Raw genomic sequence first — 23,492 nt, 5'->3', positions numbered from 1 at the left:
ATAAATATAATTGAAAATATTAAAATATGATTTTGTAAATGGAAACATTACACGTTGTTTTTGTGTTTCCGAATGCCCGTGCTTGTAATTTATGTAGAACTAATGAAACTGTTTATGACGTTTTTCTTTTAGACAAATTTACGAGAGTGTAATTTTCTCGTAATAGACAAGCAGAAATGATCCAGTCGAGCTCCAGTTTACAAAAGATACTATCGTGTATATAAGGAACAAGTTAAATTTTTTTTACATTAAATTACATTAAAATGTTACACAATTATATCTGAAAAATCTGAAAAGTACTGTCAGATTTGTAAGAATTGCGAAATTGTTACTGTATCGAGAGGTCATTTAACACCAAATAGAAGTGTGACAGAAGGGCCGGTATTTTTTGAAACCACGTCAAAATGACACCACTGTATTCTTAGGTCGATACAGAGACCACAAATTTGCGCGAGCGGTTACGTGTGAGTTTTGGACCGGGAATGGAGTGAACGGAGTAAATTTTTGTATTATTGACAAAAAAGTATTGTTGTCTTTACTTGGATATAGTAAAGTAATTTAGCTATAGTAAAGTAATTGGTAATTTAGATATCGTTGGAAAATGATCATGTAAAGTTGTGGCAAATCCTAAACAACAATCCAAAAAATACTCGGATCATATTGTTAAGTCTATAGTGGATTTGCCATTATACTCAATACATGTAAGTTCTTCTGGGTAATCAATTTTAAGTGGTCCATTCATAATATACAAGTTATGTTCTTTTGTTAACTTTATTAGATTTACACCTAGTTTATTAGTAATATTATCTTTAGAACGTCTGATGTTTTGTACTTGGTGATTAGGACCGTTATAATATGAATCTAGCATTTCGGCGATACGTGCATTAAAATCTCCCAATAGAAAAATACAGTCGACCCCGCTGTAACACGGGTTCCTATAGTTCGGATGCTTATGTCACGGCGAAAAAATTGCAACAGTATTCGTACAAGCATGCTAAAAAAACTCCTATAATTCGGTAAAATGTCATCGCCGACTTGTGTCGCGACAGGATTGCACAAACCGTTGAGTTTAAACGAGCAGCGGACCTACCGAAAACCATTAATTATTTAACGTCCATAAAAATTATATTTATATTAATGATGTCTTTAAAGTTCACCAAATTTTTCGCAATAAAAAATCATTTATCAGGAAGCACGCGAGCGCCATTCGATGACAATCTCCACCACGAAAACAAGCTTAAGCAACGGCCTAGTCGAACGGTGCACACTCGGTAAGTAATCCTACAATTATTTGTTTATAGCATAGTTTATATGGATTATTCGCAAAAAGATTATACGTATTTTGGAAATGTTGAGTCGAATTAGTCTAGAAGCGATTAATTTTCTGGAAGAAAATTTTTCAAACAGTTGTTGTCCGTAAACTGCACCATGCGCCGGGCTGTGATTGGCTCGTGTATTTAAAAACTCGTAAACCTGAATTTTATAAAATACGGAACGTATGTACAGTGTTATAGGGGAGTCTACTGTACAGTACGTCATAAATAGTTTCATTCGTTATACATAAATTATAAGCACGTGCATTCAGAAACAGAAATACAAGGTGTAGTGTTTCCATTCACAAAATCATATTTTAATATTTTCAANCAAACACGCAACTTCCATACAATTTTACGAGTCGCTTTTATAAGGTTTAGTAAAATATTCTATAGACTACGATTAATAATATTTTTATTAGAGCCGATTATTCCGTACGAGTAAGTGAAATGAAGTGAAGTATGATCATTGTATAATTTCTTGTAGTTAACGATGCGAAAAGAAAAACGAATTAAAGAAATTTATTGTTCAGAACAATCAAATTTCAGTATAAAATATAGCTGTGTATAAAAGCCCACCTATTCGAAATCAATATCAAAACTTTATGTACAGTACATTAAAGATATTAGAGGAGAAGGTGGTATTATGGAACCCCATTTTTATTTTAGTGAATTGTAAACAAGGTATTATAACTACACCCACATTTTTTTGTTGGAAAATTACAGGTAACTATTAAACTAAATGTTCCTAATTGGATTTCTCGCTAGTGTAACTATAAGAATGGTTTTCGAAGGCATAAGAATAAATATGAAAAAGAAATTTATATTTTAAAATTATTTTTGGCATTCTGCCCGGTGAAGATAGTGACAGAAAATAAATTCCATTCGAAGCCACAAAACCATCGTCAAAGTCTCATCCTCCTCCGTGGGTTTTTTGTTTGTCCAGAAACCCCGTAATTAATAGGCAGAATCGTCATTACGGGAAAAACTGGAATGGCGCCATTTCCGAACAAAAGTATTGCTAATGTTTTTGAAAGTTTGTTGAAAACTATTATTGTAGATTTGATTGACGCATCAGACGAGCAACACACTGTACACTCTTGCTTCTCCTTGGTTTGCATGTAGTACATGTTACGTCGCGAATTGAATACAGTTGGATGTAGTTAAATCAGAAGTACGAATCTCGGAGCAATAATAATAAGATGAAGAATGTTTTTAAATATTTTAGATTAAGTTCATACTTGAAATAAACGTAACATCATAAGTAATCAACCAGTAATGTGCTAATTATGAACACATACTTTTTGCACCACTTGAAAGCTGAAAATAAAAAAAAGACTTTATATTAATAATAACTCTTGCAATGATCAAAAGTTGGATTTATATTTATCTTTTAGTTATGAAGACAACGCGAATCTTAAACTTCAAATATTAAAAGTAAAACACGCGAAATAAGAAATTCTTGCTCTGGATATTAAAACTAAAAACTAAAGCTGAATTTTATTCAACAAAACAAAGCTAACAAATGAAAGTCATTGTTACTTCATATTCATTTTGAATCATTGTTTCACTTCAATTGTTTTTGTAATTACACATTTTTTAAAATAAAGTTACTTAAATATGACATTGATATGAATAAATTAAAATAAATATAATTGAAAATATTAAAATATGATTTTGTGAATGGAAACACTACACCTTGTATTTCTGTTTCTGAATGCACGTGCTTATAATTTATGTATAACGAATGAAACTATTTATGACGTACTGTACAGTAGACTCCCCTATAACACTGTACATACGTTCCGTATTTTATAAAATTCAGGTTTACGAGTTTTTAAATACACGAGCCAATCACAGCCCGGCGCATGGTGCAGTTTACGGACAACAACTGTTTGAAAAATTTTCTTCCAGAAAATTAATCGCTTCTAGACTAATTCGACTCAACATTTCCAAAATACGTATAATCTTTTTCGGAATAATCCATATAAACTATGCTATAAACAAAAAATTGTAGGATTACTTACCGACTATGCACCGTTCGACTAGGCCGTTGCTTAAGCTTGTTTACGTGGTGGAGATTGTCATCGAATGGAGCTCGCGTGCTTCCTGATAAATTATTTTTTATTGAGAAAAATTCGGTGAACTTTCGAGACATCATTAATATAAATATAATTTTTATGGACATTAAATAATTAATGGTTTTTGGTAGGTCCGCTGCTCGTTTAAGCTCAACAGTTTGTGCATACCTGTCGCGACACGAGTCGGCGATGACATTTTACCGAATAATATGAGTTTTTTTAGCATGTTTGTACAAATACTGTCGCAATTTTTTCGCCGTGACATAAGAATCCGAACTATAGGAACCCGTCTTACAAGGGGTCGACTGTATTTTTCTATTGGGAGATTTTAATGCACTTATCGCCGAAATGCTAGATTCATGTTATAACGGTCCTAATTACCAAGTACAAAACATCAGACGTTCTAAAAATAATATTACTAATAAACTTTATTAGTAATAACTTTAGTTAATAACTTTATTAGATTTACACCTAATCTAATAANAAAATAAATATAATTGAAAATATTAAAATATGCTTTTGTAAATGGAAACATTACACGTTGTTTTTGTGTTTCCGAATGCCCGTGCTTGTAATTTATGTAAAACGAATGAAACTATTTATGACGTATTTCTTTTAGACAAATTTACGAGAGTGTAATTTTCTCGTAATAGACAAGCAGAAATGATCCAGTCGAGTTCCAGTTTACAAAAGATACTATCGTGTATATAAAGAACAAGATAAATTTTTTTACGTTAAATTACATTAAAATGTTACACAATTATATATGAAAAATCTGAAATGTACTGTCAGGTTCATAAGAATTACGAAATTGTTACTGTTTTGAGAAGTCATTTAACACCAAATAGAAGTGTGACAGAAGGGCCGGTATTTTTTGAAACCACGTCAAAATGACACTACTGTATTCTTAGGTCGATACAGAGACCACAAATTTGCGCGAGCGGTTACGTGTAAGTTTTGGACCGAGAATGGAATGAACGGAGTAAATTTTTGTATTATTGACAAGAAAGTATTGCAGTCTTTACTTAGTATAATAAAGTAATTTAGTAATAATAGTAAAGTAATTTAGATATAGTAAAATAATTAGTAATTTAAATATCGTTTGAAAATGATCATGTAAAGTTGTGGCAAATCCTNAAAATGTGTAATTACAAAAACAATTGAATTGAAACAATGATTCAAAATAAATATTAAGTAACAATGACTTTCATTTGTTAGTAACTTATTATTTTGTTGTGACAAATTCATCTTTAGTTTTAATAACCACGGCAAGAATTTCTTATTTCGTGTGTTTTACTTTTAATATTTAAAGTTTAAGATTCGCGTTGTCTTCATAACTAAAAGATAAGTATAAATTCAACTTTTGATCATTGCAAGAGTTATTATTAAATTAAAGTCTTTTTTTTCAGCTTTCAAGCAGTGCAAAAAGTGTGTGTCCATAATTAGCACATTACTGGTTATAATTTTACGTTTATTTCAAGTATGAACGTAATCTAAAATATTAAAAAAAAATCCTTCATCTTATTATTGCTCCGAGATTACTGCTTACTTCTTCTGATTTAACTACATCGAACTGCATTAAATTGGCGATCGTAACATGTACTACATGCAAACCAGGAGAAGCAAGAGTGTACAGTGTGTTGCTCGTCTGATGCGTCAATCAAATCTACAATAATAGTTTTCAACAAACTTTCGAAAACATTAGCAATACTTTTGTTTCGGAAATGGCTCCATTCCAGTTTTTCCCGTACTGACGATTCTGCCTATTCATTATGGGGTTTCTGGACAAACAAAAAACCCACGGAGGAGGGTGAGACCTTGTCGGTGGTTCCGTGGCTTCGAATGGAATTTATTTTCTGTCACTAACTTCACCCGGCAGAAAGCGAGAAATAATTTCGAAATGTAAATTTCTTATTCACATTTATTCTTACGGCTGACAAGTGGCCCAGTGAATAAAACAAATTAATGCTGGTATTTGATCGTGGGTTTGCGCCTGGTGAACCTGCTAGTTACATGGAATTTTTTGACGTTAATAAAATGTAATAGGAGACACGCTGAAATAAAAGATTTTTTTTGGCAGGTAGCCCGTGTGTCGCGTTGCTGTATATATGTATGTTTATTCGTGAAAACAAAACCATTCATTCTTATTATACAATATATTTTTTGCTCAAGAATGTTAATATTTTGCAATTGTCAACTGAGCGTTTAGTAAAAACAAATAGACAACTTATTTATAGTATTCTATCAGGAATAATACTGTGCATCTGACTTACAGTGAGGTCTGGTGTATTCGATTTTTTTTTTTAATACTTTTTTCCGTTTTTGGGCGCAGAGTAGGTCTATTTTAGAAAGCTCGTTATAGGTTTGCTCAGATCACAACGAAACGACCGTAAGAAAAAAACGAACCAGGCTTATTTAAACAGAACAAGTGCAAAATATACCTGAAATTTTCGATTTAGCCGGAATAGATGCTGAGTTGACAAGAGCAGTAGGACAACACAGTGGCGTAGCGTGGGTGTCAGCCGCCCGGAGCAAAAAAAAATTTCGCTCCCTTATGTAGGTATCTCAATTTAAAAGACTAAAATTCAGTTTCGTCACAGAATAAGTAATGAAAAATTCCGTGCTAGTGTTGCCACCTTTTTAAAATCGCTGAACAGGACAAAAGGTGACGTTTGTTCGAACAGAAGTTCCTCACACATGCGTATGTCATTTTGCAATGCGAAGAATAATGTGCAGTGCATGTTGTTACTAAATCAGTTACAGTTAGCGAGTATTGAGACTTCGGCAGGCGTAACGTAAGAACCTAGATGACTTAGCTCTATTGGATGTTGGAGGTGTAAATGAATACCAATGGTTTGTACAACCAAAATAAAATAAAACAATCGACAGGTCGTGCACAATATCCCAAAATATCTAGATGGTAACAGTATTTTGTAATGATTTCAATCGATCCAAATCGTAGGTGCTACGATAATATGAAATAAAATAATTTAAATTTTTAGAAGTTATTATTATTATTTATTGTGAAATTTTGCCGCCTTCTAAAAAGTGCCACCCGGGGCGCGTCTCTCCTGCCGCCTCCACTACGCTACGCTACTGGCTGGGAGAGCGTTAGACTAAAGATCTAAAGGTCCCTGGTTCGATCCCGGGTTTCGGCAACCGAATACATTTTTGTTCGAAGTTGAAAAACGTCGTGAACAGCGAAAAATCTCAGTTCTGCGTTCATGAATAAAGACATAAATATTTTGCTTCGGTTGAAGTGCGATTATGCTGTCATTTTAATCGTGTAAGGTTGAGTGTAAAGGAAGTTGGAACGATATGTAAACATGCCGAAATAGCTCAGCTGGGAGAGCGTTAGACTGAAGATCTAAAGGTCCCTGGTTCGATCCCGGGTTTCGGCAACCGAATACATTTTTGTTCGAAGTTGAAAAACGTCGTGAACAGCGAAAAATCTCAGTTCTGCGTTCATGAATAAAGACATAAATATTTTGCTTCGGTTGAAGTGCGATTATGCTGTCATTTTAATCGTGTAAGGTTGAGTGTAAAGGAAGTTGGAACGATATGTAAACATGCCGAAATAGCTCAGCTGGGAGAGCGTTAGACTGAAGATCTAAAGGTCCCTGGTTCGATCCCGGGTTTCGGCAACCGAATACATTTTTGTTCGAAGTTGAAAAACGTCGTGAACAGCGAAAAATCTCAGTTCTGCGTTCATGAATAAAGACATAAATATTTTGCTTCGGTTGAAGTGCGATTATGCTGTCATTTTAATCGTGTAAGGTTGAGTGTAAAGGAAGTTGGAACGATATGTAAACATGCCGAAATAGCTCAGCTGGGAGAGCGTTAGACTGAAGATCTAAAGGTCCCTGGTTCGATCCCGGGTTTCGGCAACCGAATACATTTTTGTTCGAAGTTGAAAAACGTCGTGAACAGCGAAAAATCTCAGTTCTGCGTTCATGAATAAAGACATAAATATTTTGCTTCGGTTGAAGTGCGATTATGCTGTCATTTTAATCGTGTAAGGTTGAGTGTAAAGGAAGTTGGAACGATATGTAAACATGCCGAAANATCATTAATATAAATATAATTTTTATGGACGTTAAATAATTAATTTTTTTTGGTAGGTCCGCTGCTCGTTTAAATTCAACGGTTTGTGCAATCCTGTCGCGACACGAGTCGGCGATGACATTTTACCGAATTATAGGAGTTTTTTTTAGCATGTTTGTACGAATACTGTTGCAATTTTTTCGCCGTCATATAGGAATCCGAGCTATAGGAACCCTTCACAGGGGGATCGACTGTATTTTCCTATTGGGAGATTTTAATGCACGTATCGCCGAAATGCTAGATTTATATTATAACGGTCCTAATCACCAAGTACAAAACATCAGACGTTCTAAAAATAATACTACTAATAAACTAGGTGCAAATCTATTAAAGTTAACAAAAAAACATAACTTGTATATTATGAATGGACCACTTAAAATTGATTACCCAGCAGAATTTACATGTATTGAGTGTAATGGCAAATCCAGTAGAGACTTAACAATATGCTCCGAGTATTTTTTGGATTGTCGTTTCGCATTTGCCACAACTTTACATGATCATTTTCCAACGATATCTAAATTACCAATTACTTTACTATAGCTAAATTACTTTACTATATCCAAGTAAAGACAACAATACTTTTTTGTCAATAATACAAAAATTTACTCCGTTCACTCCATTTCCGGTCCAAAACTCACACGTAACCGCTCGCGCGAATTTGTGGTCTCTGTATCGACCTAAGAATACAGTGGTGTCATTTTGACGTGGTTTCAAAAAATACCGGCGCTTCTGTCACACTTTTATTTGGTGTTAAATGACCTCTCAAAACAGTAACAATTTCGTAATTCTTACGAATCTGACAGTACTTTTCAGATTTCTCAGATATAATTGTGTAACATTTTAATGTAATTTTATGTAATAAAATTTAACTTGTTCTTTATATACACGATAGTATCTTTTGTAAACTGGAGCTCAACTGGATCATTTCTGCTTGTCTACTACGAGAAAATTACACTCTCGTAAATTTGTCTAAAAGAAATACGTCATAAATAGTTTCATTCGTTTTACATAAATTATAAGCACGGGCATTCAGAAACACAAAAACAACGTGTAATGTTTCCATTTACAAAAGCATATTTTAATATTTTCAATTATATTTATTTTAGTTTATTTATTTCAATGTCATATTTAAGTAACTTTATTTTTAAAAAAATGTGTAATTACAAAAACAATTGAATTTAAACAATGATTTAAAATGAATATGAAGTAACAATGAATTTCATTTGTTAGCTTTGTTTTGTTGTAAAAAATTCATCTTTAGTTTTAATATCCAGAGCAAGAATTTCTTATTTCGCGTGTTTTACTTTTAATATTTGAAGTTTAAGATTCGCGTTGTCTTCATAACTAAAAGATAAATATAAATCCAACTTTTGATCATTGCAAGAGTTATTATTAATATAAAGTCTTTTTTTTATTTTCAGCCTTCAAGTGGTGCAAAAGGTATGTGTTCATAATTAGCACATTACTGGATGATTACTTATGATATTACGTTTATTTCACGTATGAACTTAATCTAAAATATTTAAAAAACATCCTTCATCTTATTATTATTGCTCCGAGAAACGATTATTCGTACTTCTTCTGATTTAACTACATCGAAGTGTATTAAATTGGCGATCGTAACATGTACTACATGTAAACCAGGAGAAGCAAGAGTGTACAGTGTGTTGCTCGTCTGATACGTCAATCAAATCTACAATAATAGTTTTCAACAAACTTTCAAAAACATTAGCAATACTTTTGTTTCGGAAATGGCGCCATTCCAGTTTTTCCCGTAATGACGATTCTGCTTATTCATTACGGGGTTTCTGGACAAACAAAAAACCCAAGGAAGAGTGTGAGACCTTGACGATGGTTCCGTGGCTTCGAATGGAATTTATTTTTTTTTCACTAACTTCACTTGTCAGAAGACTAGAAATAATTTCGAAATGTAATTTTTTTTTTCACATTTATTTAGAGGATTTGATCCCGGAATCTGAAAATCGGGATCCCGGGATCCCGACCACTTTTCAATCCCAAAATTTTCGGGATTAAGTTTTCCTGATTCCGGGATTTTCGGGATTGACATCATTTTAAAAAAATTGCAAAATAGACTGCATGAAGCGAAACGTTCAGTGCCAGTGCTTTTAACAGAATTGCTTGCCTATCATTTTAATATAAAATACAAGAAATTTTATTCCAAGCAAGCAGCNGTCATAAATAGTTTCATTCGTTTTACATAAATTATAAGCACGGGCATTCAGAAACACAAAAACAACGTGTAATGTTTCCATTTACAAAATCATATTTTAATATTTTCAATTATATTTATTTTAATTTTTTATTTTAGTGTCATATTTATGTAAGTTCATTTTTTAAAATGTGTAATTACAAAAATAATTGAATTTAAACAATGATTCAAAATGAATATGAAGTAACAATGACTTTCATTTGTAAGTATTGTTTTGTTGTAAAAACTTCATCTTTACTTTTAATATCCACAACAAAAATTTCTTATTTCGTGTGTTTTACTTTTAACATTTAAAGTTTAAGATACGTATTGTCTTCATAACTAAAAGATAAGTATAAATTCAACTTTTGATCATTGCAAAAGTTATTATTAATATAAAGTCTTTTTTTATTTTCAGCTGTCAAGTGTTGCAAATGGTATGTGTCCATAATTAGCATTTTACTGGTTGATTACTTATGATTTTACGTTTATTTCAGATATGAACTTAATAGGAGACACGCTCCCATAAAAGATTTCTTTTGGCAGGTCGCCCGTGTGTCGCGTTGCTCTATATATGTATGTTTATACGTGAAAACAAAACCATTTATTTGTATTATATTATATACTTTTTGCTCAAGAATGTTAATATTTTGCAATTTTCAAATGAGCGTTTAGTAAAAACAAATAGTCAACTTATTTTTAGTATTCTATCAGAAATAATATTGTGCATCTGACTTACAGTGAGGTCTGGTGTATTCGTTTTTTTTGTTTTTTACTTTTTTCCGTTTTTGGGCTCAATAGTAGATCTATTTTAAGAAGCTCATTATAGGTTTGGTCAGATCACAACGGAACGACGATAAAAAAAAACGGACCAGGCTTAAACAGAACAAGTCCAAAATATTCCTGGAAATTTTCGATTTAGCCGCAATAGATGCTGAGTTGCCAAGAGCGGTAGGAGGACGCAGTAGCGTAGCGTGGGTGTCAACCGCCTGGGGCAAAAAAATCCACCCTATTTAGGTATCTCAATTTAGATGACTAAAATTCAGTTTGGTCATAAAATAAGTAATGAAAAATTTCGTGCTAGTGTTGCCATTTTTTTAAAAATCGCTGACCAGGACAGAAGGTAAGGTTTGTTCGAACAGAAGTTCCTGACGCATGCGTATGTCATTTTTAATGCGAAGAATCATGTGCAGTGCATGCCGTTTCTAAATCAGTTACAGTTAGCGAATAGGAAGAGTTGGGTAGGCGTAACGTAAGTACCTAGATGACTTAGCTCTATTGGATATTGGAGGCGTATATGAATAGGAATGGTTTGTACAACCAAAATAAAATAAAAGAAATCGATTGGTCGTGCAAAATAGATATCCCGGAATGTCCTGATGGACATTCCGGGATATCTATTTTGTAATCATTTTGTAATCATTTTGTACACTAAATTGTAATCATTTCAATCGATCCCAATCGTAGACGCTACGAGAATATGAAATGAAATGGTTCAAATTTTTACAAGATATTATAATTATTTATTATGAAATTTTGACGCACCCTAACAAGTGCCATACGGGGCGGGTCGCTCCTGCCGCCCCGACTACGCTACGCCACTGGCTGGGAAAACGTTAGACTGAAGATGTAAAGGTCCCTGGTTCGATCCCGAGTTTCGGCAATCGGATACATTTTTGTTCGAAGTTGAAAAACGCCGTGAACCGCGAAAAATCTCAGTTTTGCGTTCATGAATATAGACATAAATGTTTTGCTTTCTTTTGCTTCGGTTGAAGTGCGATTATGCTGTTATTTTAATCGTGTAAGGTTGAGTGAAAAGGAAGTTGGAACGAAAGAAAGATCTGCCGAAATAGCTCAGCTGGGAGAGCGTTAGACTGAAGATCTAAAGGTCCCTGGTTCGATCCCGGGTTTCGGCAATCGGATACATTTTTGTTCGAAGTTGAAAAACGCCGTGAACCGCGAAAAATCTCAGTTTTGCGTTCATGAATATAGACATAAATGTTTTGCTTTCTTTTGCTTCGGTTGAAGTGCGATTATGCTGTTATTTTAATCGTGTAAGGTTGAGTGAAAAGGAAGTTGGAACGAAAGAAAGATCTGCCGAAATAGCTCAGCTGGGAGAGCGTTAGACTGAAGATCTAAAGGTCCCTGGTTCGATCCCGGGTTTCGGCAATCGGATACATTTTTGTTCGAAGTTGAAAAACGCCGTGAACCGCGAAAAATCTCAGTTTTGCGTTCATGAATATAGACATAAATGTTTTGCTTTCTTTTGCTTCGGTTGAAGTGCGATTATGCTGTTATTTTAATCGTGTAAGGTTGAGTGAAAAGGAAGTTGGAACGAAAGAAAGATCTGCCGAAATAGCTCAGCTGGGAGAGCGTTAGACTGAAGATCTAAAGGTCCCTGGTTCGATCCCGGGTTTCGGCAATCGGATACATTTTTGTTCGAAGTTGAAAAACGCCGTGAACCGCGAAAAATCTCAGTTTTGCGTTCATGAATATAGACATAAATGTTTTGCTTTCTTTTGCTTCGGTTGAAGTGCGATTATGCTGTTATTTTAATCGTGTAAGGTTGAGTGAAAAGGAAGTTGGAACGAAAGAAAGATCTGCCGAAATAGCTCAGCTGGGAGAGCGTTAGACTGAAGATCTAAAGGTCCCTGGTTCGATCCCGGGTTTCGGCAATCGGATACATTTTTGTTCGAAGTTGAAAAACGCCGTGAACCGCGAAAAATCTCAGTTTTGCGTTCATGAATATAGACATAAATGTTTTGCTTTCTTTTGCTTCGGTTGAAGTGCGATTATGCTGTTATTTTAATCGTGTAAGGTTGAGTGAAAAGGAAGTTGGAACGAAAGAAAGATCTGCCGAAATAGCTCAGCTGGGAGAGCGTTAGACTGAAGATCTAAAGGTCCCTGGTTCGATCCCGGGTTTCGGCAATCGGATACATTTTTGTTCGAAGTTGAAAAACGCCGTGAACCGCGAAAAATCTCAGTTTTGCGTTCATGAATATAGACATAAATGTTTTGCTTTCTTTTGCTTCGGTTGAAGTGCGATTATGCTGTTATTTTAATCGTGTAAGGTTGAGTGAAAAGGAAGTTGGAACGAAAGAAAGATCTGCCGAAATAGCTCAGCTGGGAGAGCGTTAGACTGAAGATCTAAAGGTCCCTGGTTCGATCCCGGGTTTCGGCAATCGGATACATTTTTGTTCGAAGTTGAAAAACGCCGTCAACCGCGAAAAATCTCAGTTTTGAATTTATGAACTGCCTTTCTAAAATCGCTGATTCGGAGGGAAGTTGATGTTTGTTCGAACAGAAGTTTCTGAGGCATGCGTATGTCATTTTGCAATGCGAAGAATGCAGTGCATGCCGTTTATAAATCAGTCACAGTTAGCGACTGGTTAGACTTGAATAGGAGTAACGCAGGGGCGGTCTGTCCATGTGAAAAATGTGGAAAATTTCACATGAGCCGTATACAATTTGGGCCATTTTTTCTAAATGTGTACATAGTGTACCGTTTGGGTAAGTTTAATTTTAAAAAATTCATTTATTTTTTTTTGTTAAGTAAGGTAAATTTTAATTTTTAGATATAATACAGGTATATGTGTAGGCAGTGCCGTAACTAGCCATTCCTGTGCCCTGTGCAAGAACTTTCATTTAGGCCCCTGAATTAATTAGGTTTGGGAAAATAATAAAACAAACTCGTGCATTTGTGACCCTCTTCCAAATGGGCCCTGTTGCACCTGCCTAGTTACGGCACTGTGTGTAGTCCTGTATCATTTTACCCGGCCCTATCCGTATCCGAAGTTAAATTAGTTCTGCCGATCTGAGTCAAACACTACATTAGCCCGATTCGGCCCAAACAGAAAGCATCCTAGGAGAAAAATAATCAAAACTACCTTCTAAATAGAGAAAATTGGTGATTTGTTTACATTGCTAGAAACTGTTCACTCCTTTGAATCTTAATGCTAAACTATAGAAATATAAGTTATTAGTTTTATACGTAGCCACCAAAGCAATGATTGTAGTCATAACAAATTTAATGGCCACTTATATTATTTCCTTTATATTAGGCAAATAAAAAATGTTATTCAATAATAATTTCTCTGTATTCCAAACGATTTAATTAAAAATAATCTATTTTGTAGTGTGAGGGCGGGACCTCACCCCCTCTCCAATAGGAAACTGATTGTCGAGCTAAAGCTAATAAATCGGTGATTTATTTCGTAAACAGGAACGAGTGTAAGACGATTAATTGTCGCATTCCCGGACCAAATTCACACGTCTTCGATCTAGATCAGGGAAAGTGGGAGAGAGACCAACCGGGGAGAGTTCGACTGACATCTTACAGCGAGTTCAAAGCACATAAGACCAAAATTTACGGGACCATCACTAAATAATCCTGAAAACGCATTTAAAAAATTAAGCAGTATTATAATACAGTTTAATCCAATAGCTACTCAACACAATATTATTTCAGAATTGAAACATTTTAAATCGTCATGAAATATTTGAAAGGGAAATATCAATGAAACTTATATAAAATTAAATAAAAATGAATATTTTACTGATGATTAAGTAGAAACTAATAAAGATGCGATTTTATCCTCTTACTGCATTGTTTGAAAAAATTGCCCTATTTGTTGTTATAATATATTTTCAGATATAACATGTTAAGTGGCGCTTATTCTATACTTGGTAAAGCATACAAACATCTGCTATCTATGTCTGTAACACAAGTGTCCGGTGAACAAAGTTTTTCTACGTTAAAATTAATTAAAAGCGGGCTAAGATACTTATAAGTATCTCGCAAGAAAATCTAGAAGCCTTCGTGTTAATGTCAGTGGAGAAGGATTTTTTAAACGAAATACATTCTGATGATGTCGTTAATATTATTGCTCAACAAAGCAAACTTCTAAATAAAAAATTTATATTGTAGAATATAGACTTGTCCTTATTGTAATTTTTGTCAATGTTGTATTTTGAATATATTTAAATATAAATAGAAAAAATACATTTTTTTTTATTTGTGGGCTGGGCTGGTAATAAATTTTCTACACAAAAATTTTAGGGCCAGTCCGCCCATGGAATAACGTAAGTAACCTAGATGACTTAGCTCTATTGGATGTTGGTGGTGTATATGAATACCAATGGTTTGTACAACCAAAATAAAATAAAAAAAATCGACAGGTCGTGTACGTTGTCCCGGAATGTCCGCATGGTAACACTATTTTGTGCTTATTTCAATCGGTCGGAATCGTAGGTGCTACGATAATATGACATGAAAGGGTTGAAATTTTTAGAAGATATTATTATTATTTATTGTAAAATTTTGCCGCCTACTAAAAACTGCCGCCTAGGGCGGGCCGATTAACTTTATTAACGATGGCCACATCTAGTCACTTCTTTAGATAATCTTTCCATTGTGACCATGTGACGTTTTATTATCCAACTGGAAGTTACAATCTAATCAGCCCATTATTTAAAAAGTCTTATCGTTCATCTAAATTAAAGAAATTATACAAATGTTAGTAGTAAAAACTATTTACCTGTTTAAATTTATAACAGTTATTATTACACCTACAAGAAAATTCATTTTCTTCGCGTATTATTAAGTCACTAATTTAACTTTTTCAGCTTCTTTATATCAGGGAGTCCTTTAAAGTCCGAGTGAGTTTAAAAAGTTATAACTTAATTAGTATTTGTGTTGTAAAAAAACTGTAAAAACTATTAGGAAGCTTAATCTACCGAGTTATGCGTAAAATTATTTAATAATGGGTTGGTAGAAATGGTCTATTTTCTCGGTCTTTACGTTCGCCAGACTTGATAATATTATATTTTCTTTATGGCGACTTGTAAAAACAGTAGTTTATGCAACTAAACCTCGATCAATAGAATACGTGAAAGCTAAAATAACTAACGTGACTTCAAGCATTAACGTAAATTATTCGGCAAATGTTTTTAGAGAACTACGAAATTGTCTTACCCTTCGTATTACTAAAGATTACTAACATGTGGAATCATAATAAAATGCAATAAAACAGTACCAAAAACATAGATTTACTTATTCGTTCTTTTTACAACACGTATATTTTTAACTTATTTTTGTAAAACTGGAGATATGACGTTAAATTGACATTTAACTATGCAATTTCAGGACGAAACGAACAAAGGAAGTTTTTTGTTTGGTTTGTATCTATGGACACTGCATATATTAAATTTATATAATTTCTAATTAATTAGGTCAGATTTGATTATGAAAATTTTCAAATACTTTTTATATTTATGAGTGTTTATGAATTTTTCATGAAAAATATTTAAAAATGTCATAATCCATTTACATAAATTACTTTCAAAACTGAAACATTTAAGTGTACCTGATATAAATAATTTATTATTTTTTACAATGTATATTTCTTACTAAACTTATCTGAATATATAAACGAGAATGTTTGTTCGCTATACACGCCTAGGTAGTTCGACCAATTGTTACAAAACTCGGCAGTTACGTGTATATTCCACTAACTTAGATAATGTCGATATAGCCAGAACTCTGTAGGTTAGTGCTGAAATAAGACTGAGATAGGTTCGAATAGCATTACAATTAATTACTTTTAGCGTTTTAAAATAGTCAAATAAAAGCAATTTTTTAATAAATAACGTTATCCTATTTTTGTCCTCCCTGGAGAAAATCTTGACTATGCCCTTAATTACATATATAAAATTCAAGACCAGGTCTGAAAAGATTAGAGGTAGAATGCCCGTTTAACTATACATGAATGTTCGATGCAGACTGGAAGTAACTTTATTAAAATTCAATTTTTTTTTCTTTGAAAAGAGTTAAATAGATAACGTGCACGACTTCATTGGAAACAGACAAAAGTATGATATAAAGGGGCAAGATATTATACTCCTAATTTGAGGTAGACAGCATACATTTTCTTTTTATAATGTGAAACCGTGCTTCGAACTTTGTTGTTTCGAACACAATGAAGTTTTATAAATTAAGACACTTGACACTAACCGCCAAGTGTCTTAATTTCAGGGCTGTGGAGTCGCGAAAACATCTACCGACTTTAACTCCGACACCGATTCCACAGCCCTGGCAGGGCTGAGGAGTTGCGTAAAACTCTACCGACTCCAACTCCGACTTTTCCTTACCATCCGACTCCGACTCCGACTCCACAGCCCTGCTTAATTTATAACACTTGATTGTGTTAGAAGCAACAAGCATACATTTTATTATGAATTGAGCTATTGAGACAAATAACTAAATTTAAAACAATAATTTTGGTATCTTTTATTTTTCAAGAATATAAGATCAAGAATTAATTTATTAAATGTAGATAACGTAATTGGATAATGTAAAACATTATGCAGTAAATCGATCCATTGACGTCAATAAATATTCAAACGAGCGAGAAAAGAATTTGTTGGCTTGAAACATGACATAATAAAAATGTCATGTTTCCAGGCAACAAATTGTAAAACCAGTATAATTTTCCAGGCTTATATTTTACAACTTTTAAATAAAATTGACAAGTTGTATAAAAATTACACCAATATTCTCTCGCACCATCATAAGTCAAAAACAACTTAAAATGGACATTCGATGTTATCTAAATTAGTATTAATTTAAGAACTTTTCTTTATAGAATATAAAACAACAAAAACAACTTTTCGAAAGTATTAAAATTGAAATTTTAAGTTTCCGTTCTGGACTCAAATTTTCTGTATATTAATAAATACATTTAGTTTTCTGAGGGGACAGATAAATCTTTTACTGTTTCATGATTTAAACGATTGGACGTTGCACGTGCCTTGCTGCTGATATGAAAAATTTTGCTTGCATGCTGCATTATTACAGAAGCAACGCCTTCCATTTACGTATCGAATTAATTTGTAATCCCATCCTAGTTAGTAGCCGTCTTGTCCATTACAGGCGTAATCTGATCAATATTTGTCCATTAGTTAGAATTATGTTGACAGACATAATAAATTAGCTGTATATGGAATATGTACAGTATAATTTCCGATTCATCACATAAACCTTTTAAGAATATATTAAAGATATTTAAGTACCCTCGTTATGAAAGATTGTCTACTTCTACATAACGTAGGTTAATACGTTAGAAATATATGAGTATGCAGCGAAATAAAGCAGCGAACATAAGGAGGCATCAGGACTCAGGTCGCACATTGTCTACAGATTTCACCGTTGACCGTACTTTCATCTCACTTTACTGGGAGCATTCAGACATCCCTCCTCGCCAGCACGTAGCGGCTTTAGAAAGTTTTGTATATCGATCGAACCGCTTCGCATAATAGCAAGGCGGAGTACACCGGAGAAAAGGCCAAAAAACTAGCTTCTCCATATAAACCCTGTTAAAAAAGAAGAAGAAGAAGAACAAACAGCGAACTGCCCAACACAAAGATTGACTTAGACTGTATAAACTGTAAAATAAAAGAACTTCGTTCTAATTCGTTATAAAATCTGCATGGTAAATTGTATTCGTTGTCAATTTCAAATCATGGATTCTTCTTTACAAACTTCAATTCGAATCTCAAAAGAAACGTCATTAATTCATCCCCTTTGCTACTTGCACCCATTGCTTATAGTTGGATCTCTATGTGGTATGAACCCAATAAAACATTGCAGTTGCTGCAGTTTTAAAAGTCAATACATTATACAACGTAACAAAAAAGGGTATTCTCTGTACCAATTATATCAAATAGGAATAGAAATCTTTTTATGGTTTACCGTGTTAAGAGTATTCATAAATGTCTTCAACGACAGAATCTTATGTGGAGGATGGACTTTAATGTTCTATTCAAATGACATATTAAAATTATTGATGTGTTTCTTCTGCAGTTACGTTAGCATTCAGTATTCTGTTATTAAAAATTCGCAATTCTGTTGGAGGAGCAACAAAAATGAATTCTATGGTGAAGTGAAAATATGGAAAAGATTGGATTGGTTCGTGGTTTCTGTTTTCATTATTTTTATCGTAGTTCTGTTATCTATATGCATTTGTACGGATATTTTGTTGTATCCTGGTATACTTAAGCAGACAAATTCGCATATCACTGCTGCCTTATGTATAATTTACTTCAGAGTTTATTTTCTGTATAGCATCGCTCAAATATTATTTGTTGTATGTATTGTTACATCTGCATTGTATATTACATATCACAGATTAATTAATATTGAAAACGAGATGAAAGAAATTGACAAAGAAACGCCAAAACTGAAACAAATAATAAATGCTTTAATTGAAAAACACACGGAAATATGGGAAATGTTTCAGCAGCTAAATCAATTGTGGGAATTTTTCATGCCTTATATTTATATTTTCTTCACTCATTTTACTTGTTTGTTGATATATGCACTATTGTTCATGAATCTTAGGATTCTTTTAACGTTAGTGTTAATCATTTTATCAATTATATTGATCGCTGGATGTCTGATTATAGCGTATTTTCTGTCAAAAATATCTTCCAAAGTAAGTGACGAAAAGCTGTTTAAGTACATTTTATTAATAGTTTAACATTTGTTCCTACGAAATATTCTAAACGTGAATATCTCGTGGAAACATATAGAAATATCCTATAAAAGAGAGTTTCAAATTATTCGTTACACCCAAATTATATATGGGTATGATATTTTATATAAAATACCAGAAGTTACGTTATTATTGTTATTTTTAATATACACAATATGAAGTAGAGATAGATAAGGAAATTCCGTTGTTTAAGTGTAATAATTTTAATTCATCTGAGAGAGAAACAGATTTGTCTTAATTATTCCAAATGTGTGTCTAAACAAAATTTAGACATAGAAAGTTTGTTCGATCGAAATTTATTCCAAAAGTTATAAATAATTTAAATTATTTTTTGCTGTACTCGAGCATAAATAATTAAAAATAGTTTTTCGTCCTTTATCAGAAAATTGAATGAGAAATTAAATAATTTATGTATGAAAATATCATTTGAATAAGAGTTATCTACAAGCAAGTTACTTCTTTCAGTTGTACAGTGACTTTAATACAATCGAGAAGATTTCTTCTGCCGAACTTCAGCTTCAGTTCAAGCTAAAAGTTTGCTGTTTATTATTTTCTTAGTGCAAAATACATAAAAATGTTTCATGTTTTTACAAAATTTGAATTAATTCATTAAATTTCTTTTCATTTCAGATATTGGATTTTATGAAACGCTTTGGAAAAATGCCACTCGGAATTTCTTTCGCCGGATACTTTTTCGTAAAGAAAACATTTTTCATCAAGGTATGGTAAATTCTATGGCTAAAAATGAGAAATTGATGAAGTTTTTTTTAACTAAAATAAATGGATACGCTTCACAATTAATTATTTTACTCTTAATTGCAGGTAGTGAAACTTTTATATTCCATATTCTCTTCGTTACTACAATTAAGAGGTGCCACCAAAACCAAAAATTGTGTTGCTGATTTAAAAATTGCCACTGATTTAACAAATGATACTTTAAATTATGGAAGAAACTTCACTTTTTATAAATTTGGGCAAACTACCATTTAACTTTCTGTAAAACTGATCATAACTTTCGTAGTTTCAAATGCTTATTATATATTTTGCACATATTTTATTACTTAACTTCGTAATACTTTAGTACAGCAATGAAGAAAATATTAAGTCTTTGTGAACACGTAGTAGTTTAAAGTGTGAAAGACTAATAATAATAATAATAGTAATAATATAGGCCTACTGTTATTGATCGAAATAAGATTTACAATTAAATAATTTTAGAAAATGCTGTTATTTAGGAATGTCTCGTTTTTTATATACTTAAAAACTATATCAATTTTTAAAATATGTTTTAATTGAATTATAAAGGATTTATAATAATTTAATATTAGTATCATTAATATGGCGCTCATTAATGGCCGATTAGATAAAAACCGATGTCGCGGCATCTGGAAATTTTCTATTGGAAAATGTGAAGAATGAGAAATACTTCTTAATTAGTGTTTGAGGAAATTTTTTAGAAAACGAGACATTTCGATAAATTTACATATCAAAATTCTATTTATCTATAAAGGCCATTTTACACTAAAATTTTAAGAGTATTGAGCGTGATGTGTTCTGTAAGATCGCAAGATTCTTCAAGGGAATTATCAAATTTCAAGCCATGTTTCATTTCTTTTGTTTGTAACTTTGTGAAATCGATGTAGTTTTAAATAAAATTTATAAGCGCTATATCGACTTTTCTTTGTTGCTAAGCTTATTACACCATCATTCAGTGCAAGACAAGCTTTACAAAATCACAGTTTATTTCCAAGAGAATGCATTTCTGACATTTAATCCCTCATAAACTAACTCTTTGTGATGTAACAATATTTAGGAAATAATGCATACAAGTTTATGTTAACAGGAAAAAAAATATTTGTTTTTTTTTAATTTTGTAATTTAACTTACATATTTATGAAACGTACAGTAAGATGACAATCGATACAAAACCTGAGTACAAATTATTGATTTTACGGTATTTTCTATAATAACAGTAGAACGTTAACAATTTAAAACATACAGTATGTACAGTCGACCCTCCCTATAACGCGGGTTCATATAATGCGAATTCGTACATCGCGGTGAAAAAATTGCGACAGTATTCGTATGAAGACGCTAAAAGAAACTCGTAAAATTCGGTAAAACGTCATCGCCGACTCGTGTCGCGATAAGATTGGTCGAATCTGGACCAATAGTGGACGAGCAGCCGAACTACTTACACGCTACAGAGAGTTTAGGCTGGTAAGTTGAGTTTACTATCGTCTGTATAGTATATAAATTAGATACTGTAAGTCTAATACAGCACTGTAATTTTATACATTTCTTGTGAAAAAACATTTCTTATTCAATTGCCATAAAAATTATTTCTATTAATGATGTCTCCAAAGTTCAACGAATTTTTCGCAGAAAAATAACTTATCAGCAATCGCGACCGCCGTTTGGTGCGCTGCTCCGCGACGAAAACAAGCTTAAGCAATGGCGTCATCGAACGGTGCACACTCGGTAAGTAATCCTACAATTTTTTGTTTATAGCACAGTTTATATGGATTATTCCCAAAAAATTATACGTATTTTGGAAATGTTGAGTCAAATTAGTCTAGCATCGATTAATTTTATGGAAAAAAACCTTTCAAACAGCCATAATCCGTAAACTGCACACGTGCAGGGCTGTGATTGACTCATGTATTTAAGGATTCCTACAACATGAAATTCTTATAAAGTGGAACGTACCTACACCGTTATAGGGGGTCGAATGTATAACGTAAATGTAAAAATTGTTAAATTACATTGAACATGTCGGTACGATACACAAAATAATACAAATAAGATAAGCAGTGAAAGGCAAACAGTATATACAACGAAGAACACTTTTATAACATTAACTTTTAAAACTACAACATAACCAATGATTTTACCGTTAAAACAATGGAATAAAAAACGTTTTTCACCGTAAACAAGTTTATGGCCTTGGTACCAAGGCCATAAACTGGTTTATGGTGCAACTATAATATTCGTAGAAAAACTCTGGAATTTGATAGCATTTTTTTCTTTTTATTTACACACTGCCCATTGCTCTGAACGTTCGTCTTAAAGAACACATATCCGCAATAAATTGTTAACGTTCTACTATTATTGTAATAAATACCGTAAAATCAATCATTTGTACTCAGGTTTTATACGGATTGTCATCTTACTGCACGTTTCATAAATATGTAAGTTAAATTACAAAATTAAAAAAAATATATTTTGTTTTTTCCTGTTAACATAAACTTGTATGCATTATTCCCTAAGTATACTTACGTCGTAAAGGGTTAGTTGATGAGGGACTAAATGTCCGAAATGCATTCTCTTAGAAATAAAATGTGATTTTCTAAAGTTGGTCTTCTACCGGATGATGGTGTAATAAGACTAGCAACAAAGAAAAGCCGATAAAGCGTTTATAAATTTAATCCAACACTAGGCAAGAAGCGTATTATTGAATTCGCTGAAGTTTAGATTTTCAAGATGTTATGTTGTGCCATATTTGGATATTTTTTATTTTTGGATTATCTTTTGAATGATTTTTTTAGGGTTTCGTGGAATAATTTTCATTATTTCTATGAATTGTTTCTCATATCCATATTTGTACTGTTGCGCTATACTCAGACACCATTCCCCCTTTCTTAGTGTTTAAGATAAAGATTCGCAATATTCAAATGTAGCTACTGTTGTGTTGTGTTTATTCCTTTTGTTCTATAAAGGACACATTCGGATAATTTGTGTGGTTGTTTGCTGCTGTTTGCTGCACTTGACAGAGAATTGCTTCTTTTTCTTAGGGTTAAGTTGAGCTTTGCCTTTATTTTTATTTCAGAGTGCCACGAAGGCTGTCTGTTTAATTGTGATATAAACTTCCCTCTCATATCTCCTCTTCTTCTCTTCTAAAAGTTTCATTTTTAATACGTTGAGTTCTAAAAGTTGATCTCTAATTATTAGCATCTTGTCTAGTTTAAAATGCATTGGTGAGGTATATAACGATGGTGTGATAAGTCTAGAAATCTTATACACTATAGAAACTATACAAAATGGCGGATATTCTACTAATCGTAATATAGTGAAAAGTTATGTAATCCGCTCCACGTAACTGCATAAAAATTATTTCCATTTGCATTTGATAGAGCTTGGACTAAAAAATATGTTAAAAAATTATTATACGCGAATAAAAAAGGAAACAATAAAGTTTCCATTTTAACTGGTACCAGTTAATGGTTATCCTTGA

At 32.7% G+C, this 23,492-nt stretch overlaps 9 non-coding genes across 9 annotated transcripts; all 9 read left to right on the top strand.

Annotated features, from left to right (window-relative positions):
- Positions 1–6,722: 6,722 nt before the first annotated feature.
- On the top strand, positions 6,723–6,795 carry Trnaf-gaa. Its single transcript has one exon. It is a non-coding gene; the product is annotated as a tRNA-Phe (tRNA).
- Positions 6,796–6,965: 170 nt separating this feature from the next.
- Positions 6,966–7,038, top strand: Trnaf-gaa. Its single transcript has one exon. It is a non-coding gene; the product is annotated as a tRNA-Phe (tRNA).
- A 170-nt stretch (positions 7,039–7,208) lies between these two features.
- On the top strand, positions 7,209–7,281 carry Trnaf-gaa. The gene has a single exon. It is a non-coding gene; the product is annotated as a tRNA-Phe (tRNA).
- A 4,269-nt stretch (positions 7,282–11,550) lies between these two features.
- On the top strand, positions 11,551–11,623 carry Trnaf-gaa. Its single transcript has one exon. It is a non-coding gene; the product is annotated as a tRNA-Phe (tRNA).
- Positions 11,624–11,803: 180 nt separating this feature from the next.
- Trnaf-gaa lies at positions 11,804–11,876 on the top strand. The gene has a single exon. It is a non-coding gene; the product is annotated as a tRNA-Phe (tRNA).
- Positions 11,877–12,056: 180 nt separating this feature from the next.
- Positions 12,057–12,129, top strand: Trnaf-gaa. The gene has a single exon. It is a non-coding gene; the product is annotated as a tRNA-Phe (tRNA).
- Positions 12,130–12,309: 180 nt separating this feature from the next.
- Trnaf-gaa lies at positions 12,310–12,382 on the top strand. The gene has a single exon. It is a non-coding gene; the product is annotated as a tRNA-Phe (tRNA).
- Positions 12,383–12,562: 180 nt separating this feature from the next.
- On the top strand, positions 12,563–12,635 carry Trnaf-gaa. Its single transcript has one exon. It is a non-coding gene; the product is annotated as a tRNA-Phe (tRNA).
- A 180-nt stretch (positions 12,636–12,815) lies between these two features.
- Trnaf-gaa lies at positions 12,816–12,888 on the top strand. Its single transcript has one exon. It is a non-coding gene; the product is annotated as a tRNA-Phe (tRNA).
- Positions 12,889–23,492: the final 10,604 nt, after the last annotated feature.

The sequence above is a fragment of the Centruroides sculpturatus genome, unplaced genomic scaffold, assembly GCF_000671375.1.
Source record: "Centruroides sculpturatus isolate CEXI.00-Female unplaced genomic scaffold, Cexi_2.0 scaffold136, whole genome shotgun sequence".
Taxonomy (NCBI): Eukaryota; Metazoa; Arthropoda; class Arachnida; order Scorpiones; family Buthidae; genus Centruroides; species Centruroides sculpturatus.
This window is presented reverse-complemented; position numbering and strand designations above follow the sequence as displayed.